Source organism: Heterodontus francisci, unplaced genomic scaffold (assembly GCF_036365525.1).
Source record: "Heterodontus francisci isolate sHetFra1 unplaced genomic scaffold, sHetFra1.hap1 HAP1_SCAFFOLD_1563, whole genome shotgun sequence".
Classification (NCBI taxonomy): Eukaryota; Metazoa; Chordata; class Chondrichthyes; order Heterodontiformes; family Heterodontidae; genus Heterodontus; species Heterodontus francisci.
The window spans coordinates 5,683-28,691 of NW_027140710.1; the positions used below are offsets into that span (position 1 = coordinate 5,683).

The 23,009-nt window shown below is 44.9% G+C and overlaps 1 long non-coding RNA gene across 1 annotated transcript in view; it reads left to right on the forward strand.

The window, feature by feature from the left end:
• Positions 1-16,225: 16,225 nt before the first annotated feature.
• LOC137360534 (uncharacterized) overlaps positions 16,226-23,009 on the forward strand; it is a 30,168-nt gene continuing 23,384 nt past the window's right edge. Inside the window, exons 1-2 of the long non-coding RNA XR_010971913.1 lie at positions 16,226-16,311; positions 20,386-20,508. This is a non-coding gene — a long non-coding RNA (uncharacterized lncRNA). The remainder of the gene's footprint in view (positions 16,312-20,385; positions 20,509-23,009) is intronic.

The following is a 23,009-nucleotide window of genomic DNA, read 5'->3' on the forward strand; positions in this document are numbered from 1 at the left end:
TCCCCCCCTCTCTCTCTCTCTCTCCCCTTCCCCCCCTCGCTCTCTCTCCCCTTCCCCCCCCTCGCTCTCTCTCCCCTTCCCCCCCCTCTCTCTCTCTCCCCTTCCCCCCCCTCTCTCTCTCTCCCCTTCCCCCCCCTCTCTCTCTCTCCCCTTCCCCCCCCTCTCTCTCTCTCCCCTTCCCCCCCCTCTCTCTCTCTCCCCTTCCCCCCCTCTCTCTCTCTCCCCTTCCCCCCCCCTCTCTCTCTCTCCCCTTCCCCCCCCCTCTCTCTCTCTCCCCTTCCCCCCCCCTCTCTCTCTCTCTCCCCTTCCCCCCCTCTCTCTCTCTCTCCCCTTCCCCCTCTCTCTCTCTCTCTCCCCTTCCCCCCCCTCTCTCTCTCTCTCCCCTTCCCCCCCTCTCTCTCTCTCTCCCCTTCCCCCCCCTCTCTCTCTCTCTCCCCTTCCCCCCCCTCTCTCTCTCTCTCTCTCCCCTTCCCCCTCTCTCTCTCTCTCTCCCCTTCCCCCCCTCTCTCTCTCTCTCCCCTTCCCCCCCCCTCGCTCCCCTTCCCCCCTCTCTCCCCTTCCCCCCCTCTCTCCCCTTCCCCCCCTCTCTCCCCTTCCCCCCCTCTCTCCCCTTCCCCCCCTCTCTCCCCTCCCCCCCCCATCTCCCCTTCCCTCCCCCCCCCCATCTCCCCTTCCCCCCCCCATCTTCCCTTCCCCCCCCCCCCATCTCCCCTTCCCCCCTCTCTCTCCCTCTCTCTCTCTCTCTCCCTCTCTCTCTTCCCCCCTCACTCTCTCATTTTGTCTCTGCCTTTCTCTCTTCTCTCCTTTTCCTCCCTCTCGTCTCCCCACCATCCAAAGGTCAGACTTCCTGCACCTGTACATCTTGTGTGCAGGGCTACAGGAGAAGCCGGCAGACTGACACTATGTAAATTGCTCTTTTGGAGAGCCAACACAGACAGGATGGGCTGAATGGCCTCCTTCGTTGCTGTAACCATTCTGTGATTCTATCTTGAAGGGTTAGAATTCTTCCTGTCAAGCCTCACCAATTCTCTGTGTATGAGGCAAGGGCAAGTCTGTTGCCTGGCTGGTCGAGTGTCACAGACCCAGGAGTAAGAGCACTGATTGGTGCTCCTTTCTTCGACCTCTGGGAGGCTCAACCAAACATCATGGGCCTGACCCTCTCTGGGTGACGCCAGCTGATTCTGCACTGACTCAGGCTCAAATCTGGGATCTTCCTGTTCTGTACGAGAGAGCCCAGTGCTGGGCTCTGTGAGTACTTGGAGAGCTAAGTGCCTGCTTTTCATGGGTGAAGTTGGTGATAGTTTCTGAATTCACTGCAAAGCAATAGAATAATAATGCCTTAGATAGAGTTTGTCGCTAAGCAACTGAGGCTTTGGGATATTGTATGTCGAGTGCAGTGTTAGTTTTGTCCATTTAGATCTTCACGGACATTTAGGGAAGTGTTTTAACCACCCACGGAAATAAATGGTGCCTTCTTTTCCCATTAAGGAGTGATCATTTGAGTGTGCTGCCAATTAAGAGTAACTTTAGATGTGTTTACTTGTGTGTACCATCAGCCAGCGATGATTAATAAAGCGGATGGAGCGCAAAATGCTTTAAGCTTGCTACCTATTCCAGACCTTTCCATAAAACAGTGGTTTTGGGAGTTTTTTTGCGTTACTTTTTTCTTCTTTAAAGTTGAGGGGTTGTATTGACGTTTGATAGTAGTGATATGTTTCGATGTAATTTTTATTGTTGTAATGAATGAACACCAATGTTTTCCAGACATTTTTCCTTTAATATGCCCCCATGAAGTCTGAGGTTACCTTCGAATCTTAGAGCACAGCACAAGGCCATTTGGCCAATCGTGCCTGTGCTGGCTGTTTGAAAGAGGTATCCAATTAGTCTTACCTCCTCCTGCTCTTTCCTTATGACCCTACAAATCCAGTATTCATCTGCAATTTCCTATTGAAAGTTACTATTGATTGAATCTGATTCGACCCCCCTTTCAGGCAGTGCATTCTAAATCATAAGTTTGCTGCACTTAAAAAAAAAAAACAATCTCACCTCCCCTTTGGTCCTTTGGCAATTTAATTTAAACCCTAACCTGTATTTTTCTTTTAAACTTGAATACCAAAATTGAAGTTGTTGTTCCGTGCACTTTCAGAATTGAATTAACATATAACCCTTAACAGCCAATGAAGTGGAGAGATTTTCTTAATAACTTGCGCTGCCTTTTAACCCAGTCCAAGGTGGAAAGGCAGTTCTCTTTGGCCTCCTTATCTCGAGAGACAATGGGTAAGCGCCTGGAGGTGGTCAGTGGTTTGTGGAGCAGCGCCTGGAGTGGCTATAAAGGCCAATTCTAGAGTGACAGGCTCTTCCACAGGTGCTGCAGAAAAATTTGTTTGTCGGGGCTGTTGCACAGTTGGCTCTCCCCTTGCGCCTCTGTCTTTTTTCCTGCCAACTACTAAGTCTCTTCGACTCGCCACACTTTAGCCCCGCCTTTATGGCTGCCCGCCAGCTCTGGCGATCACTGGCAACTGACTCCCACGACTTGTGATCAATGTCACAGGATTTCATGTCGCCTTTGCAGACGTCTTTAAATCGGAGACATGGACAGCCGGTGGGTCTGATACCAGTGGCGAGCTCGCTGTACAATGTGTCTTTGGGGATCCTGCCATCTTCCATGCGGCTCACATGGCCAAGCCATCTCAAGCGCCACTGACTGAGTAGTGTGTATAAGCTGGGGATGTTGGCTGCCTCGAGGACTTCTGTGTTGGAGATACGGTCCTGCCACCTGATGCCAAGTATTCTCCGGAGGCAGCGAAGATGGAATGAATTGAGACGCCGCTCTTGGCTGACATACGTTGTCCAGGCCTCGCTGCCATAGAGCAAGGTACTGAGGACATAAAGGCAGTATCACCACCATAAACAGCAATAGTAATCCTGCACACATTTGAACATCAATCACCCAGTACACAAAACAACTAACAGCTAGTGCATGGGTTCAAAAATTAATCGAAAAGGTTAATGGACTGTTGGTCTATCTCAGAGGGGTTTGAATTCAATCATGAGGAAGTTTTACTTCACCTGTTTCAGTGTTATTACTATTGTTGCGTTGTTCTGACCATCGTGTAGAGCATTCTCACAAAGTGCACCAGTTATAAGTGGTAGTTTAATATATTGTTTCACTCAAATACATTTTGGGAGTTTGGGAATAAGAGTAAGGTTGCAGAATAATTTGGGTTGAAACTATAATAGATTGGGTAAGGCTTTGTGGATGGAGTAGACTTGATGGACAAACTAGCCTCTTTAGGAAGAAATGCTTGAGAGATCGAGAGAGATTTTAAAAAATTCTTTCATGGGATGTGGGCTTTGTTGTTCCCCATCCCTAATTGCCCTTGAGAAGGTGTTGGTGAGCTGCCTTCTTGAACTGCTGCAGTCCATGGTACCCCCACAGTGCTGTTAGGAAGGGAGTTCCAGACTTTTGATCCAGCGACAGTGAAGGAACGGCGATACAGTTCCAAGTCAGGTTGGTGTGTGGCTTAGAGGGGAACTTGAAGGTGGTGGTGTTCCCATGTATCTGCTGACCTTGTCCTTCCAGGTGGTAGAGGTCACGGATTTGGAAGGTGCTGTCGAAGGAGGCTGATGAGTTGCTACAGTGCATCTTGTAGATGGTGCACACTGCTGCCAGTGTGCGTTGGTGGTGGAGCGAGTGAATGTTGAAGGTAGTGGATGGGATGTTGATCAAGCGGGCTGCATTGTCCTGGATGGTGTCGAGCTTCTTGAGTGTTGTTGGAGCTGCACCCATCCAGGCAAGTGGAGAGTATTCCATCACACTCTTGACTTGTGCCTTGCAGATGGTGGACAGGATTTGGAGAGTCAGGAGGTGAGTTACTCGCTTCACAATTCCCAGCCTCTGACCTGTTGTTGCAGCCACAGATTTATATAACTGGTGCAGTTCAGTTCCTGGTCAATGGTAACCCCCGGGATGTTGATAGTGGGGGTTCAGTGATGGTCGTTCCATTGAATGTCAAGGGGAGATGGTTAGATTCTCTCTTGTTGGAGATGGTCATTGCCTGACACTTGTGTGGCACGACTTGCCACTTATCAGCCCAGGCCTGAATGTTGTCCAGATCTTGCTGCATATGGACGTGAGCTGCTTCAGTATCCGAGGAGTCGCAAATGGTACTGAACATTGTGCAATCATCAACAAACATCCCCACTTCTGGTCTTATGATGGAGGGAAGGTCATTGATGAAGTAGCTGAAGATGGTTGGGATAGGACACTACCCTGAGGAACTCCTGCAGTGATGTTATGGGGCTTAGATGTTCGGCCTCCAACAACTGCAACCATTTTCCTTTGTGTAGGACTCCAACTAGTGGATAGTTTTCCCCCTGATTCCCATTGCCTTAAATTTTGCTAGGGCTCCTTGATGCCATACTCAGTCAAATGCTGCCTTGATGTCAAGGGCAATCACTCTCACCTCACTTCTTGAGTTCAGCCCTTTTGTCCATGCTTGAGCCAAGGCTGTAATGAGGTCAGGAGCAAAGTGGCCCTGGAGGAATCCAAACCAAGTATTGGTGAGCAGGTTAATGCTGAGTAAGTGCCGCTTGGTAGCACTGTCGATGACCCCTTCCATCACTTTGCTGATGATCAAGAGGAGGCTAATGGGGCAGGAATTGGCCAGATTGGATTTATCCTGCTTTTTGTGGATATGGCATATCTGGCCAATTTTGCACATAGTCGGGTAGATACCCGTGTTGTAGTTGTACTGGAAAAGCTTGGTTAGGGGCACGGCTACTTTTGGACCATAAGTCTTCAGTACTATTGCTGGGATGTTGTCTGGGCCCAAAGCCTTTGCAGTATTCAGTGCTTTCAGCTGTTCCTTGATATCACATGGAATGAATTGAATTGGCTGAAGACTGGCATCTGTGATGCTGGGGACGTCAGGAGGAGGCCGAGATAGATCATCCACTTGGCATTTCTAGCTGAAGATGGATGCAAATGCTTCAGCCTTGTCTTTTGCACTGATGTGCTGGATTCCCCATCATTGAGGATGGGGATATTTGTGGAGTCACCTCCTCCAGTTAGTTGATTAATTGTCCACCACCATTCACGACTGGATGTGGCAGGACTGCAGGGCTTTGAACTGATCCGTTGGTTGTGGGATCACTTAGCTCTGCCTATTGCATGCTGCTTCCGCTGTTTGGCATGCAAGTAGTCCTGTGTCGTAACTTCATTAGGTTGACCCCTCATTTTGAGGTATGCCTGGTGCTGTTCCTGGCTTGCTCTCCTGCAGTCTTTCTTGAAACAGGATTGATCCTTTGGCTTGATGTTAATGGTAGAGTGCGAGATATGTTGGGCCACGAAGGTACAGATTGTGTTTGAATACAATTCTGATGCTGCTGATGGCCCACAGCGCCTCATGGATGCCCAGTTTTGAGCTGCCAGATCTGTTCTAAATCTATCCCATTTAGCACAGTGGTAGTGCCACAAAACATGATGGAGGGTATCCTCAGTGTGAAGACAGGACTTCTCTTCACAAGGATTGTACAGTTGTCACTCCTACCAGTACTGTCATAGACAGATGCATTTGCAGCAGGTCCTCAGAGGTTTTTCTCTCTTGGTTTCTTTACCACCTGTGGCAGGCCCAGTTTGGCAGATATGTCCTTCAGGACTCGGCCAGCTCGGTCACCATTGATGATCATCATTGTAGTTCCCACCCAGTGTACATTCTGTGCCCTTGCTACCCTCAGTGCTTCTTTCATGTGATCTACAGTTGCTACAAGGGGGAAAAAAGGGAGTATTTTCTTTTCTTTTAATCTGTACTTGTGATGTGGGCAGTGCTGGTAAGACCCTGATTATTTCTTTTGGTGATGTGCTACCTTCTTGGCATTTTTTTACAACTGAGTGACTTGCCAGTGTACTTCATAGGGCATTAATGGTGGAATGCTTGAGTTTCCTTCCCATAAAGATATTCGTCAAAGTTCTGAGTTTAGGACTGCCGGATTATGCTGTAACAAAAGCTGCAATTGATGTCTGTATTGCGTATTTGTGTATGAAATTGTGCTGTGGTATTTATGTTCTCTCCTTATTTTGGAAGCATGGGGCAGGAACTTAGCAAATTTCTGCTTTTTATCGTCTGTTAATTCTCACTGGCTATTTCTCTCAGGTTTCTAAATCCGCTTACACATTTTAAGTTGGTTTCCTTATTGAAGTTTTGGACCTTTGAGATTCAGTGGCACCAATTTCTTCTGTGAGCAGTCTTGAGTGTCCTACTTTTATAGAAGTTGACTGGCACTACCGTCTATCAATGATAATGTCCCTTTGCAGTTTGGAGTAGATACTCGTGCCTTATGCACATTTCTTCAGTCTCTCCTGAAGGTGGACCAAGTTAGCATTGATGCAGTGTATTTGGATTTTCAAAAAGCATTCAATAAGGTACCATACAAGAGGTTATCAAACAAAATTAGGATTTATGGGATTGGGGGGTAATATATGCATGTGGATTAATAATGGACAAAAAACAATTGGAATAAAATGGACATTTTCGGGATAGGCAGGATGTAACTAGTGGGCTACTGTAAGGATCGGTACTTTGGCCTCAACTATTTACAATCTTATTTTGATGACTTAGATGAGGGGATTGCGTGTTATGTACCCAAATTTTCCAACCGTACAAAGTTAGGCGGGAAAGTAAGTAGTGAGGCAGAAGCAAAAAGGCTGAGAGGCTATAGACAGGTTGGGTGAGTGGCCAAGAACATGGCAAATCGAATACAATGTGGCAAAGTGTGAAATTATCCACTTGGGTAGGAAAAATAAAAAAGCAGAATTTTTTTTGGAATGGTGCGACTGTGTTAAATTTTCCATTCAGAGGGACTTTGGTGTCCTTGCATATGAATCACAAATTTAACTTACAGGTACAGCAAGCAATCAGGAAGGCAAATGGTATGTTAGCTTTTGTTACAAAGCGATTGGAGTATAAAAATAAAAAAGTCTTACTGCAATTATACAGGGCATTGGTGAGACTGCACCTGGAGTACTGTGTGCAGTTTTGGTCTCCTTACCTAAGGAAGGACATACTTGCCCTTGAGGTAGTGCAATGAAGATTCACTGGACTTATTCCTGGAATAACAGTGGTTCTCAAAATGTTTAATCCGTGGGCCACTGAGACAGGGCAAGAGACCCTACGGACTACCTAAGGGTCCACTGCTGTCACTTGCCACTGCAAAAAAAAACAGAATTAATGGAAACTTATGGAAACTATAAATATCTTGCTGCTAAATGTAATAAGTTAACGTGCATTAATTTTTTATTAAGTATCATGCGTAAATTATTAATTCAAGCCAGAAACCAAAGACGTTTTCAAATTATAAACATTAATACTGCATGAATACTACAAGAGAACACAATTATTTGATACATTTTAATATGTTATGAAATAACTGCAATAATCTTCTTAGAAACTTATACTTATCTTATATCTATATTAATCAAACAAAATCAGCAGTAGCATGAATTTTGCTCATAAAACTACGTTGTTATGACAACTCATGCCGTGCATGCGGGAGTCGTTCTGGCTGTGTAACGTCACGCAGTGGTGGTGAAGTTCTCCATATGGCCTCGACCGTGGCTTTGCATTTTTAGTGACTTGCATTTTGCACCAGCCCAGGGCCACCTGGAGGATGGTCCACAGACCACACACTTCAAGTACCACTGTCCTATGAGGAGAGGTTGAGTAAACTAGGCCTATATTCCCTGGAGTTCAGGAGAATGAGAGGCAATCTATTTGAAATGCAACATTTTTAAGGGTCTTGACAGGGTAGGTGCTGAGAAAATGCTTCCCCTGGCTGAAGAATCTAGAACATGGGGTTATAGTCTCAGAATAAAGGGTTGGCCATTTAGGACTGAGATGAAGAAATTTCTTGACGTCAAATCGTTGTGAATCTTTGGAATTCTTTACCCTGGAGAGCTGTACATTCAAGATAGCGGTTGATAGATTTTTAGGGGGAAGATGATGGTGTTGTGGTAATGTCACTGAACTAGCAATCTAGAAGCCAAGGCTAATTTTCCAATCGCACCATGGCAGCTGGTGGAATTTAAATTCAATCAATTAATAAGTTCAATTATTAATTTTAAAAAAAACTGGAATTGAAAGCTCATCTCAGTAATGGAGCCATGAGACTTTCATTGATTGTCAGAAAAACCTTCTGGTTTGCTAATGTCCTTTAGGGAAGGAAATCTGCTGTCCTTACCTGGCCTGGCCTACATGTGACTCCAGACCCACAGCAATGAGGTTGACTCTTAACTGCCCTCTGAAATGGCCTAACAAGCCACTAAGTTCAAGGACAATTTAGCCCTCTGGGGTAGAGAATTCCAAAGATTCTCAATCCTTTGAGTAAAGAAATTTCTCCTCATCTCGGTCCTAAGTGGCTTCCCCCTTATTTTGAAATTGTTTCCCCTGGTTCTAGACTCTCCAACCAGGGGAAACATCTTAGCTGTATCTACCCTGTCTATCCCTATAAGTATTTTGCAGGTTTCAATGAGATCACCTCTCATTTTTCAAAACTCTAGCGAATACAGGCCCGGTTCCCCAATCTCTCTTCATAGGACAGTCCCAATATTCCCGTAACAAGTCTGGTGAATCTTCGTTGCACTCCCTCTATGGCAATAATATCCTTCCTAAGGTAAGGGGACCAATCTGCTCACAGTACTCCAGGTGCGGTCTAACCAAGGTTCTATACAATTGAAGCAAGACTTCACTACTCCTGCACTCAAATCCTCTTACAATGAAGGCTAACATGCCATTAGCCCTCCGAATTGCTTGCTACACCTGCATGTTAGCTTTCAGTGACTTATTGAAGAGAACTTATTGACCTTCAAACAGTCAGGGAGAGATAGAGGAGCAGATATGTAGGCAAATCTCAGAGAGATGTAAAAATAATAGGGTAATAATTTTAGGGGATTTCAACTTCCCCAATATCAACTGGAATAGTCTTAGTGCAAAAGGCTTAAAGGGGCCAGAATTATTAAAATGCAGGCAGGAGAGCTTTTTGAGCCAGTACATAGAAAGTCCTACAAGAGAAGGGGCAGTACTGGACCTAATCCTCGGGAATGAAGCCGGACAAGTGGTAGAAGTGTCAATGGGGGAACATTTCGGGGATAGTGACCTGTAGGATTTAAGGTAGTTATGGAAAAGGACAAAGATGGACCGAAAATAAAGGTACTGAATTGGGGGGAAGGCCGATTTCAATATGATAAAACAGGATCTGGCCAAAGTCTACATTAGACCAGTGGGAGTCATTCAAAGAGAAAATAGTGAGAATTCAGAGCCAACATGTACCGGTGAAGGGTAGGACCAACAAGTCCAGGGAACCCTGGATGTCGAGGGATGTCGAGTATTGGATCAGGAAATAAAAGGAGGCTTATGGCAGATTCAGAGCGCTGAAAACAGCGGAGGCCCTAGAGGAGTATAGAAAGTGTAGGGGGGTACTTAAAAAAGTAATTAGGAGAGCGAAGAGGGGACATGAAAAAACACTGGCGGGCAAGATAAAGGAAAATCCTAATGTGTTTTATAAGTACATTAAGGGCAAGAGGATAATCAGGGAAAGAGTAGGGCCCATGAAGGACCAAAGTGGCAATCTGTGTGTGGAGCCGGAGGACATAGGTGTGGTTTTAAATGATTACTTTTTATCTGTGTTCCCAAGGAGAAGGACGATGTAGGTGTAGAGATCAGGGAGGGGGATTGTGATATACTTGAACATATTAGCATTGAAAGGGAGGAAGTATTAGCTGTATTAGTGGGCTTAAAAGTGGATAAATCCCCAGGCCCAGATGAGATGTATCCCAGGCTGTTATGTGAGGCAAGGGAGGAGATAGCAGGGGCTCTGACACAAATTTTCAAATCCTCTCTGGCCACAGGAGAGGTACCAGAGGACTGGAGGACTGTGCATGTGGTACCATTATTCAAGAAAGGTATCAGGGTAATTATCAGGTAATTACAGACCGATGAGCCTAACATCAGTGGTAGGGAAACTATCGGAAAAAATTATGAGGGACAGGATTAATCTCCACTTGCAGAGGCAGGGATAGTCAGCATGGCTTTTTCAGGGGAGATCGTTTCTACCTAACTTGATTGAATTATTCGAGGAGGTGGCTAGTTGTATAGATAAGGGTAAAGCAGTTGATGTAGTCTACATGGACTTGAGGACGGCTTTTGATAAGGTCCCGCTTGGGAGATTGGTTAAGAAGGTAAGAGCCCATGGGATCCAGGGCAATTTGGCAAATTGGATCCAAAATGGGCTTAGTGGCAGGAGGCAGAGGGTGATGGTCAAGGGTTGTTTTTGCGAGTGGAAGCCTGTGACCAATGGTGTACCGCAGGGATCGGTGCTGGGACCCTTGCTGTTTGCAGTGTACATTAATGATTTCGACATGAATATAGGACGTATGATCAGTAACTTTGCAGATGACACGAAAATTGGTGGTGTTGTAAATGGTGAGGAGGAAAGCTTTAGGTTACAGGACGATATAGATGGGCTGGTAAGATGAGCGGAGCATTGGCAAATGGAATTTAATTCTGAGAAGTGTGAGGTGATGCATTTTGGGAGGACTAACAAGGCAAGGGAATATACAATGGATGGTAGGACCCTAGGAAGTACAGAGGGTCAGAGGGATCTTGGTGTACTTGTCCATAGATCACTGAAGGCAGCAGCACAGGAAGATAAGATGGTTCAGAAGACATATGGGGTACTTGCCTTCATTAGTCGAGGCATAGAATACAAGAGCAGAGAAGTTATGATGGAGCTGTATAAAACGTTAGTTGGGCCACAGCTGGAGTACTGTGTACAGTTCTGGGCACCACACTATAGGAAGGATGTGATTGCACTGGAGAGGGTGCAGAGGAGATTCAGCAGGATGTTGCCTGGGCTGGAGCATTTCAGCTATGAAGAGAGACTGAAAAGGCTAGGGTTGTTTTCCTTAGAGAAGAGAAGGCTGAGGGGGGATGTGATTGAGGTATACAAAATTATGAGGGGCATTGATAGATTAAATAGGAAGAAACCTTTTCCCCAAGTGGAGGGGTCAATAACCAGGGGGTTATTAGATAAGGGGCAGGAGATTGAGAGGGAATTTGTGGAATGATTTTTTCACCAGAGGGTGGTTGGAATCTGGAATGCACTGCCTGAAGAGGTGGTAGAGGCAGGAACCCTCACAACATTTAAGAAGTATTTAGATGAGCACTTGAAACGCCATAGCATACAAGACTATGGGCCAAGTGCTGGAAAATAGGATTAGAACAGTTAGGTGCTTGATGGCCGGCACAGATACAATGGGCCGAAGGGCCCGTTTCTGTGCTGAAAAACTCAATGACTATGACACCCGGATCCCTTTGTACATCAACACTTTCTATTCTATTACCATTTAAGAAATTCTCTGTGCAGCTCTTCTTACCAAAGTGTATAACCTCACATTTTACCACATTATATTTCATTTGCCATGTTTTGCCTACTCTCTATGTCTGTCCACATCCCCTTGAAGCCAATTTGCATCTTCCTCATAACACATTCCCACCTAGTTTTGTGTCATCTGCGAACTTGGAAATATTACATTTGGTCCCTACATCCAAATCATTGATATGTATTGTATCCTTGCGATACCTCGCTAGTCACAGCCTGCCAACACGAGAATGACCCATTTATTCCTACTCTCTGTTTTCTGCCTGTTAACCAATCCCTAATCCATACCAGTATATTACTTACTATCCCATGTGCTTTAATTTTGCTAACCAACCTCCTGTGGGGGACTTTATCAAAAGCCTTCTGAAATTATTATTTATTAATTATTATTTATTCTAGAGTAAGCTGAATGCAGTAGAATAGATGTAATACAAGTCTGTTCGATCCATTGATATATTTTAATTTGTGTAATGATCCAAGATAAAAAGCTACCCCACTTTAGTGAGTCACCTGACTTGATTTAAGACAGAATAACTTTGTTTTTAAAATTTGTTCTCGGGATTTGGGTGTCGCTGGCAATGCTGGCCTTTATTCCCCATTCCGAGTTGTCCCATGAAGGTTGTGGTGGGCTGGTTTCTTAAACTGTAGCTTTCTGCAACTGAGTGGCTTGATAGCCAGAGGATAAGGTGTAGGACTGGAATTACAAATATTTCAGACTGGATTAGAGTCATAGAGTCGTACAGCATGGAAACAGGCCCTTCGGCCCACCGCGTCCATGCTGACCATAATGCCTATCTATTCTAATCCCACCTGCCTGCATTAATACCATATCCTCTATGACTTGCTCATTCAAGTACCTGTCCAGATGTCTCTTAACTGTCGCTGCTGTTCCTGCCTCCACCACCTCCTCTGGCAGCTCATTCCAGATACCCACTTTTCTTTGTGTGAAAGATTTACCCCTTTGATCCCCTTTAAACCTCCTCCCTCTCACCTTAAATCTATGCCCTCTAGTTTTAGTCACCCCTACCATGGGAAACCGACTCTGGCTAGCTACCCTATCTATGCCTCTCATGATTTTATATACCTCTATCATGTCCCCTCTCAGTCTCCATCGCTCCAGGGAAAACAGACCCAGCCTATCCAGTCTCTCTTTATAACTCAAGCCCTCCAAACCAGGCAACATCCTTGTGAATATTTTCTGCACCCTCTCTAGGTTAATCACATCTTTCCTGTAGTGCGGTGACCAGAACTGCACACAGTACTCCAAATGCAGCCTAACCAACGTTATGTCCAACTGTAATATGACATCCCAACTCTTGTACTCAATGCCTCGGCCGATGAAGGTAAGCATGCCATACGCCGCCTTCACCACCCTGTCTACCTGTGTTGCCACTTTCAGGGAACTATGTACTTGCACCCCAAGGTCTCTCTGCTCAACAACACTCCCCAGGACCGTGCCATTCACTGCCCTGGTTTAACTTCCCAAAATGCATCACTTCACACTTGTCTGCGTTAAATTCCATTTGCCACTCCCTTGCCCACTTTCCCAGTTGATCGATATCCTGTTGTAACCTTAGACAACCTTCTTCACTGTCCACTATACCACCAATTTTGGCGTCATCTGCAAACTTACTAATCATGCCCCCGACATTCACATCCAAGTCATTAATAAAGATGACAAATAATATATGAGGGCCCAGCACCGATCCCTGCGGCACATCATCGGTCACCAGCCTCCAATCTGAAAATCAACCCTCCACTTCCACCCTCTGCCTCTTATCACCAAGCCAATTTTGTATCCAATTGGCTAGCTCACCCTGGATCCCATGTGTTTGAATCTTCTGGACCAGACTACCATGCAGGATCTTGTCAAAGGCCTTGCTAAAGTCCATGTAGACAATGTCCATCGCCCTGCCCTCATCAATCCTCTTGGTCACCTCCTCGAAAAACTCAATCAAATTCGTGAGACATGATTTCCCACGCACAAAGCCATGCTGACTATCCCTAATCAGACCTGGCCTGTCCAAATGCATATAAATCCTGTCTCTCAGAATCCCTTCCAATAACTTTCCCATCACTGATGTAAGGCTCACCGGCCTGTAGTTCCCTGGCTTATCCCTGCTGCCCTTCTTAAATAAAGGCACAACATTAGCTATCCTCCAGTCTTCCGGTACCTCACCCGTGGCTAACGATGATACAAAAATCTCTGCCAGGGCCCCAGCAATCTTCTCCCTTGCTTCCCATAGCATCCTAGGATACACCTGGTCAGGCCCTGGGGATTTATCCACCTTAATGTGCTTCAAAACCTCCAACACCTCCCCCTTTGTAATGTTGATATGCTCCAGGATATCACTGTTCCCTCCCTTGAACTCACTAGCTTCCATGACCTTCTCCACGGTAAATATAGCCGAGAAATATTCATTTAAGACCTCGCCCATTTCCCGTGGCTCCACACATAGATTGCCACACTGATCCTTAAGGGGACCTACTCTCTCCCTCGCTACCATTTTACTCTTAATATACTTACAGAATCTTTTAGGATTCTCCTTTATCTTATCTGTCAGGGAAATCTCATGGCCCCTTTTCGCCCTCCTAATTTCCTTCTTAAGTGTAGTCCTACATCCCCTATACTCCTCGAGAGACTCGCTTGATCCCAGCTGCCTATACCTGACACATGCCTCCCTCTTGGTCCTGACCAGACCCTCAATATCCCTTGTCAACCAAGGTTCCCTAAACTTGCCAGCCTTGCCCTTCCATCTAACAAGAATATGCGACCCTGTACTCTTCCTATCTCACTTTTAAAAGCCTCCCACTTGCCAGATGTCCCTTTGTCTGTAAACAGCGTCTCCCATTCAACTTTTGAGAGTTCCTGTCTGATGCCATCGAAATTGGCCTTCCCCCAGTTTTGGACTTCAACCGGAGGACCAGTCCTATCCTTTTCCATAACTATCTTGAAGCTAATAGAGTTATGGCCACTGGTCCCAATGTGCTCCCCCACTGACGCATCAACCACCTGCCCATCCTCATTTCCTAAGAGGAGGTCGAGTGTAGTCCCTTCTCCAGTAGGGCCATCCACTTACTGCTTCAGAAAACTATCCTGGACACACTTAACAAATTCTTCCCCATCTGATCCCTTGGCACTAAGGCAGTCCCAGTCAATATTAGGGAAGTTAAAATCACCTACTATTACAACCAAATAACAGTACAGCACAGGAACAGGCCATTCGGCCCTCCAAGCCTGCACCGATCTTGATGCCTGCCTAAACTAAAACCTTCTGCACGTCCGGGGACTGTATCCCTCTATTCCCATCCTATTCATGTATTTGTCAAGATGCCTCTTAAACGTCATTATCGTACCTGCTTCCACCATCTCCCCCGGCAGCAAGTTTCAGGCACTCACCATCCTCTGTGTAAAGAACTTGCCTTGCACATCCCCTCTAAACTTTGCCCCTCTCACCTTAAACCTATGTCCCCTAGTAACTGACTCTTCCACCCTGGGAAAAAGCCTCTGACTATCCACTCTGTCCATGCCGCGCATAACTTTGTCAACCTCTATCATGTCACCCCTCCACCTCTGTCGTTCCAGTGAAAACAATCCGAGTTTATCCAAGGTCTCCTCATAGCTAATGCCCTCCAGACCAGGCAACATCCTGGTAAACCTCTTCTGTACCCTCTCCAAAGGCTCCACGTCCTCCTGGTAGTGTGGTGACCAGAATTGCACGCAATATTCTAAGTGTGGCCTAACTAAAGTTCTGTACCCTATAATTCCTACGCCTGTCTGTGATTTCCCGACATATATGCTCTTCCAATTCCCTCTGACTATTGGGGGGCCTATAGTATAATCTCATCAAAGTGATCACCCCTTTCTTATTTCTAAATTCTACCCATATGGCCTCGCTGGACATTCCCCACGGGATATCCTCTCTAATTACTGCCGTGATGTCCTCCCTAATCAATAGCCCAACTCCCCCTCCTCTCTTACCTCCACATCTGTCACACCGGAAGCATCGGTACCCCGGAACATTGAGCTGCCAGTCCTGCCCATCCCTCAACCACGTTTCCGTAATAGCTATAATATCACATTCCCATGTACCGATCCATGCTCTGAGTTCATCTGCCTTACCTGTAAGGCTTTTTCCATTAAAGTAAATGCAGTTTAGCCTACCAGACCTTCCATGCTCCCTGTCCTGCCCCTGCCTAGCCTGCCTACTGGACTTGTTTGCTTTAACCTCTACATTTGCCTCCACTATCTCATCGGAGAGACTACTATTTTGGGTCCCACCCCCCTGCAAGACTAGTTTAAACCCTCCCGAGTGGTAGGGTGGCAGGTTTCCCTCCCACAATCCGACAGCTTCATGGTCACTTTTAATGATGCCAGCTTTTTTGTATTTCCAGATTGTTAAAAACTGAATTAAAATTCTCAAACTGCCAGGGTGGAGTTTGAACTCACACTCTCTCTCTTATTTGGCCAAGCCTCTGGATTACTAATACAAAAGCAAAACACTGCAGGTGCTGGAAATCTGGAGGAAAAAAAACTGAAAATGCTGGGAACATTTCAGGTCTGTGACCTTTCATCAGAACTGGGAAAGTTAGAGGTATAATAGGTTTTAAACAAGTTTAGAGACCGGGAAAGAAGTGGAGCGAGGGGAGGAAAGAACAAAAGGAAAGATCTGTCATAGGGTGGAAGGCAGGAGAGATTAAATACTAAAGGGGCTGATGATGCAAAACAAAGAATGACAGTGCGAAGTTCAGCGTAAGCTTGAGGAACTGCACCTTATCTTTCTGTTGGCATTTTGCAGCCTTCCAGACTCAACATTCTGTTCAACAATTTCAGATCACAAACAATGGTGTAATTTCTTTGGACAGCAGCTTCTGGTAATGATTCTATTATCATTTATGGCACCTCTGGACCTATCTTTTGTTTCTTTACTTGTCCCATTACTGGTATAATGATTCCCAGGCTACTGTACGCAACAATTCTGGAAAAGTGACTGAAATAATTTAACTCTGTTGTTGGCTACGAATAAGGATGATCTTGGAGTAATATAATCAAGGCAATGTGAGAGCTTTATTGCACTGTAGAGTTACTTATGGCACATAAGTCTCTGTTGAATGAGCTGAGACAATGCTGCATTGCAGCAGCAGCCTGCGATGGATTTCCCCCTTCCTAAGGGTGTTGATTCATGCTTGGGTTATGCTTCTGTGGGAACCAGCTGCCTCTCTGGAGTTTCTCACCCATTCTTCTTGGGCGAGTGGGACAGGCCAGCAGAATAAGCATTGCAAGTGAGCCCAATCCTGCTCCATCGGATCTTCTTGCCCTTATTAGCAGAAATGATCGAAAGAATGAGCCCGCATTTATAGAGGACCTACCAGTTCCCCTCGAACTTCTCAAAAGTGCTTCACATACAGTGTTACTTATAAATGCAATCACTTGTTGCGTAAGTGAATGCAGTCACTATTCTTTTGCACGGCGGCTCTCCGACAGATGGCAGTGTAATGATTAAGCAATGAGTGTATTTTTAGTGATTTTGTTTGAGGGAGGAAAGTTGGTTAGCACACCAGAAGAATTCACTGCTCTTCTATTAGTGGCATGGAATATTTATGATATAGGAACTGGAGGAGGCTATTTAGCCCCTCGTGCCTGCTCTGCCATTCATTGAGATCATGGCTGATCTGTGACATAACTCTGTGTACCATCTTTGCTCCATAACCCACACAGAAGAACACAAGAAATCGGAGCAGGAGTAGACCATATGGCCCATCGAGACTGCTCCGCCATTCAAAACCATCATGGCTGATCTTGGGTTTCAACTCTACTTTCCTGCCCACTCACCATAACCCTTGATTCCCTGAGAGACCAAAAATCTGTCTATCCCAGCCTCATGATGGAGCATCCACAACCCTTTGAGGTAGAGAATTCCAAAGATTCACAACCCTTTGAGTGAAGTAATTTCTCTTCATCTCAATCCTGAATGATCAGCCCCTTATCCTGAGACTGTGCCCCCACGTTCTAGATTCCCCGACCAGCGGAAATAATCTCTGTTTACCCTATCCGGCCCCTTTAGAATCTTGCATGTTTCAAAGTGGTTACCTCTCATTCTTCTAAACTCTAGAGAATATAGTTTACTTAGTCTGTCATCATAGGACAACCCTCTCATCCCAGGGACCAATCTAGTGAACCTTCGCTGCACTGCTTCCAGTGCAAGTATATCCTTTGGAGACTAAAACTGCACACAATACTCCAGATATGGTCTCACCAAAACTCTGTACAGTTGTAACAATACTCCCTTATTTCTGTACTCCAATCCCCACGCAATAAAGGCCAACATGCCATTTGCCTTCCTAATTGATTGATGTACCTGCATGTTAACTTTCTACATTCCTTGTACAAGCACACCCAAGTCTCTTTGAACATCAACAAGTTTCGCACCTTTTAAAAAAAAAAAATTCTGTTTTTCTATTCTTACGACTGAAGTGCACAACTTCACACTTCCCTATGTGATACTCAATCACTTAACTTGGCTCTATCTCTCTCTTTGCGGCCTCTGTGTCCTCCTCACAGCTTACCTTTCCATCTACCTTTGTATCATCAGCAAACTTAATACATTTGGTTAACAAAAATCTATCAATCTCAGTTTTAAAATTAACAATTGATCTAGTATCAAGAACCATTGGTGGAAGAGAGTTCCAAGCTTCTACAACTCTTTGTGTGTAGAAGTGTTTCTGAATTTTACTCCTGAAAGGTCTGGCTCTAATTTTGATATTATTACAACCACTCAAGACAAAGCCCCCAATCAAAATATATTATTCTGATCGTGGTGGGAGCAACGCATTGTCAATTCAGTCCCGTCGCTCCACAGTTTGCAATATATATCTTAAAGCTTTCCAAATTGAAGAAAGCAGCAGCCGAATTGAAACAATCTAGTAACCCCCGAATGAGGCGAACCAAACCAGGTATCTTTAGATATCAACAAATTAACTGTTTACTAAGAAACACTAAAATCTTAAACACTACTAAGATAAACCAATATCTAAAGACCCTATAACTTCTTATTTAAAAAAAACTAACTCCCACATTCGCATACTAATACTCAAACAGTAGTTTGGTTTTTAATTAACTGCCTGAAAAAATAGAAAAAACAATAGTCTTTGTAGATTACGCTTCTGATGAATGATCTTCAAATTCTACAGTCCACATTAGATTTCAGTCTTCCAAGATCCAATGAATCCGAAGATCTTTCCAAAGATAGGAATTCAGCAGTTCAGTACAGCAGTTCTAGTATTAAACACTTTTTTTCAACGATGAACACAGTCGATCAATAATTTGTTATTTCTTTAAGAAATTAATCTAGCTTGAAGCTTCTTTAGAATTTAGAGAGAGTATAATAAATAGGGTTTGAATAAACTGAGAGAGAGCTGTCCAATTTCCTTCCGGTACCAGAACAGTCTGTGAACCGTGTGTCTCTGCTAGCCAGTTTCAAAGTCAAAATGGATACATTGAAGTCCTGTTCTCCTTCTCTCTATGGTTGTTGCCGGGCAACCAGAATGCACTTTGGCTTACAGTCCCTGGAGCTTGCTGCTGTAAAGAAGTACTGATCTTTTACAGCCGTAAAGATGCATCGCAATATTTCCCAAGGAGAGAAAAAAATAACAGGATCATGACTTTATGCCCCCGAGACTTCCCAACCAGTGGGAATAGGTTCTCTCTATCTATCCTAACAGTCTCTCCTAATGTCTTGAAAACTTGAATCAAATCACTTGTTAACCTTCTAAATTCCTGGGAATACAACCTAGTTTTTTTAAATCTGTCCTCGTAGTTTAATGCTTGGAGTTCACATCTTATTCTAGTAAAACTACATTGCACTCCCTCCAAGGCCAATATATCCTTTCTAAGGCGTGGTGCCCGTCTAACATCCAGATGAACTGAGGCAGACAATACCTCGGTTTAACATCTCAGCTGGCAATGGCACCTCTGGCAAGACAGAATTCCATCAGTACTACACTGGCCTAGATTTGGCGCTCAATCCTGGAGAGTGTTTTGCAGATCAGATTCACTGACTCCTAAAGCAAGAATACTACCAAATGAGCCAAGCTGACAGTGGGTAGTGATCGGGAACCATGACTGAATTCAAACCCTGTTTTAGGAGATCGCTGGAAGTTCCACCCAACTGCAATCAACTAACATCACAGACAGATTAATCTGGAGCCTTGATGGTTTGTTGGACTCAGTCCCACATTAGATGTTGTAGTTATCCACTTAGCTACTGGGGCAGTAGCGTTGTCACACCACTTCACTGAATGCAGAATCAGTCAGGAAGTGGTAACTTGATTCGCTCAGTAATTGATTGTGATTGATGTGTGCTGCACGAGCTCCATTCTTTACTGAGAAACTCTGCTGCCCGTATCCTCAAACACACCAAGTCCCGTTCACCTGTCACCCTCACTGACTTACGTTGGCTTCCGGTCCGGAAACACATCGATTTTTAAAATTCTTATCCTTATTTTGAAATCTCTCAGTGGCCTCATTCCTCCCTATCTCTTTAACCTCGTCTAGCCCTACAACCCTCTGAGATATCTGCGTTTTTCCAATTCTAGGCCTTTTGCTCATCCGCAATTCTCTTGTTTCCTCTGGTGGCCATGCCTTCAGCTGTTGAGACCCTAAGCTCTGATATTGTTCCCACAAATCTCTCTACCTCTTCCCTCCTTAAAGTCAATCCTTAACACCTATCTCTTTGACCAAGATATTGGACATATCTCCTTATGTGGCTTGGTGTCAAATTTTGTTTGATAACACTTCTGTGAAGAGCCTTGGGAGTTTTTTCCTGCATTGAAGGCACTATACAAATGCAAGTTGTTATTGCAAAATCAAGTGTATCTGAAGAGCCAGTTCCCTCGTGCTTTGTCTGACCTTTCTGTTCTGTAATGACCTTCTTTTCCCCTCCCATACAGGTTACCGAGTTAAGTGTGAGTACATCGCCCACAAAGAAGGGGTTGTCAGAGAGGAAATGATCATGACCAACAAGATCAATGATAGCACCTCTGTCAAGGTCACATTGCAGGCGCGCGTCCTGGGTAAGTGCGGTGCTCTGTCTCTTGTTCCTCCCCGAAGCGGGATGTCTTTTACATCACCTGGTGTGTGTGAAATGTTCAAGGGTGGTTTTCTAGCTGTGATGTAGAAGTTATGTCTGATGTTCTGAATGAAAAATGTGCTGAAATCAGGGAACAATTTAGGCAAAGATTGTGCAGCCTGGAAATCCCATTAAGCCAGACACTTCAAAACCAAGCGAGTCAGCAGCTGAAGAGAAATATTGCTGCGCAAATGGCAACGGGCAACAGTCTGCAGAAGGACAATAAATGTGCAGTTCGTGTGGCCATCAAAGTGCTTCGCTGTTTAATGTGTGGAACTGTTCCTGCAAACACTGCAGATTTTGACTCGTTCTCATGTATGTGTGTTGTAGTTATCGTCACTTTGAAGTGACTTTGCCCACCGCTCACCCATCAGGTGAGGGCATTGTTGTCTGGCAGGAGCGCTATTGACGTGAAGAGCATGCCAGGTTGATGAGATAGGTGGAAGTTCGAAGAGAAGGCACTCTTATTGGTGTTCCATGTCTGAGCTCATTCCAGGGGTGAAACCACCAAACACTTTGCACAGTTGTTGATCTCCTGAATCCCATCGAGCAGTTGAACATTTCAGCCTCCCGAGTCCTAAATGTACTGTTGTTTTTGCGTCATGTGACAGATATGAATCGCTGCTGTCTAGTTTTGGCTCGGCGGCTCTCCCTTTCAAAATGCATTCACGCGACATAAGGAATTTAAAAGCCAGCTGCAGTTAAATTCCGTCTCCTCCAGCCTCAAAATGTTGCACGACTTGGTCAGTAGTCTCCTGAGGTCTTAGTGGAGAGAGGAACCAAGCCACTTAGGTTAAAATCTAAACAGTGCTGTGTGATTGTTTCAGTTCTGATGGCTCCTTTTAGAATTGAGCTGGCCCTATTTTAATACAAGGACTGAGAGGAGGGTTAAGGTAAATTGTTCAGATCAGAGAGAATTAGTTCTGCAACCTTTTGGAGTTCACGTCTACCCCTGGAGCTCCTTCAACAATCAGCATTACAAGTGAAGAGTCACCGTGCAAGTAAAATGTTAATTTAATAGGTGAGGCCTATTGGGTGGTTATGTTGCTTATTTGCTGAGCACAGCTGAATGAGATAGATTCACTGGACCAGCTGATCTTTTACTGTCCCTCTTTTTCATAGAGAAGAGGAGAGACTCGGACAGACACAATTTTGCGAGAAAAGAGAAGACTGAGGGGTGGCCTTACAGAGGTCTTTAAGATTATGAAAGAATTTATTAGGTTAGACAGGGAAAAATGTTTCCACTTGCAGGCGAGTCTAGAACCAGGGGCCATAAATATAAGACGGTCACTAACAAATCCAAGAGGAATTTCAGGAGAAACGTCTTTACCCAGAGAGTGGCGAGTGGCTTCCACACAGAGTGGTTCAGGTGAATATCATAGATGTATCGGAACAGGATCAGGCCATTTAAACCCTCGAGTCTGTTCTGTTATTCACTGAGATCATGACTGATCTGCATTTAAGGGAAAGCAAGATAGACACATGAGGGCGAGAGGAAGAGAAGGATTTGTTGATGGGGAAGAGATGATGTAGAGTGGGAGGAGCCACTAGTGAAGCACAACAACAACAACAACATGCACCAGTTGTGTCAGTTTGTGTGTTGCTGTGCGGTAAGCACTTTGTGACACTCGTGCATCTAACACTTGAGTTTGTGAAACTCAGGCAGCCCTGGTTAGGCATGAAATCCTGTCCCTCGATAACATGAGCAGCTTGTATTTATATAGCACCTTAACACAATTAAACATCCCAAGGTGCTTCACAGAGGCGTTATAAAACAAATGGCAACCCTTAGCCACATAAGGCGATGTTAAAGCAGATGACCTTGATCAAAAAGGTAGATTTTGAGGAGGAAAGCGAGAGAAAGGAGGGGAGAGAGTGGAAAGAGAGAGGACAAGGGGTTTAGGGAGGGTTATTCCAGAGCTCAGCACCTAAGCAGCTGAAGGCATGGCCATCAACAGTGGAACAATTAAAATTGGGGATGCTCAAGTGGCCCGAATTAGATGAGCATAAATATCTGAGGGTTGTGGGACTGGAGGAGATTATGGAGATAGGGAGGGACGAGGTCATGGAGGGATTTGAAATTAAGAATGAGAATCTTAAAATCAAGACATTGCTTGACCAATGTAGGTCAGTGAGCACAGGGGTGATAGGTGAACAGGACTAGGTCCGAGTTAAGACAAAGGCAACAGAGTTTTGAATGATAAGTTTACGGGGGTAGAATGTGTTGGAATAGTCAAAGCTAGAGGTACCAAAGGCATGGATGAGGGTTTCAGCAGCAGATCAGCTGAGACAAGGGCGATGTTAGGTCAGTAACTAGAGAATGGAGTTCAGTCTTCCTAATATTTAATCACAGGAAATTTTTGCTTATCCAATATGGGATATCTGATCAGCAGTCTGACAATTCAGCGACAGTGGAAGAGGCAAGAGAGATGGTGGTGAGGTAGA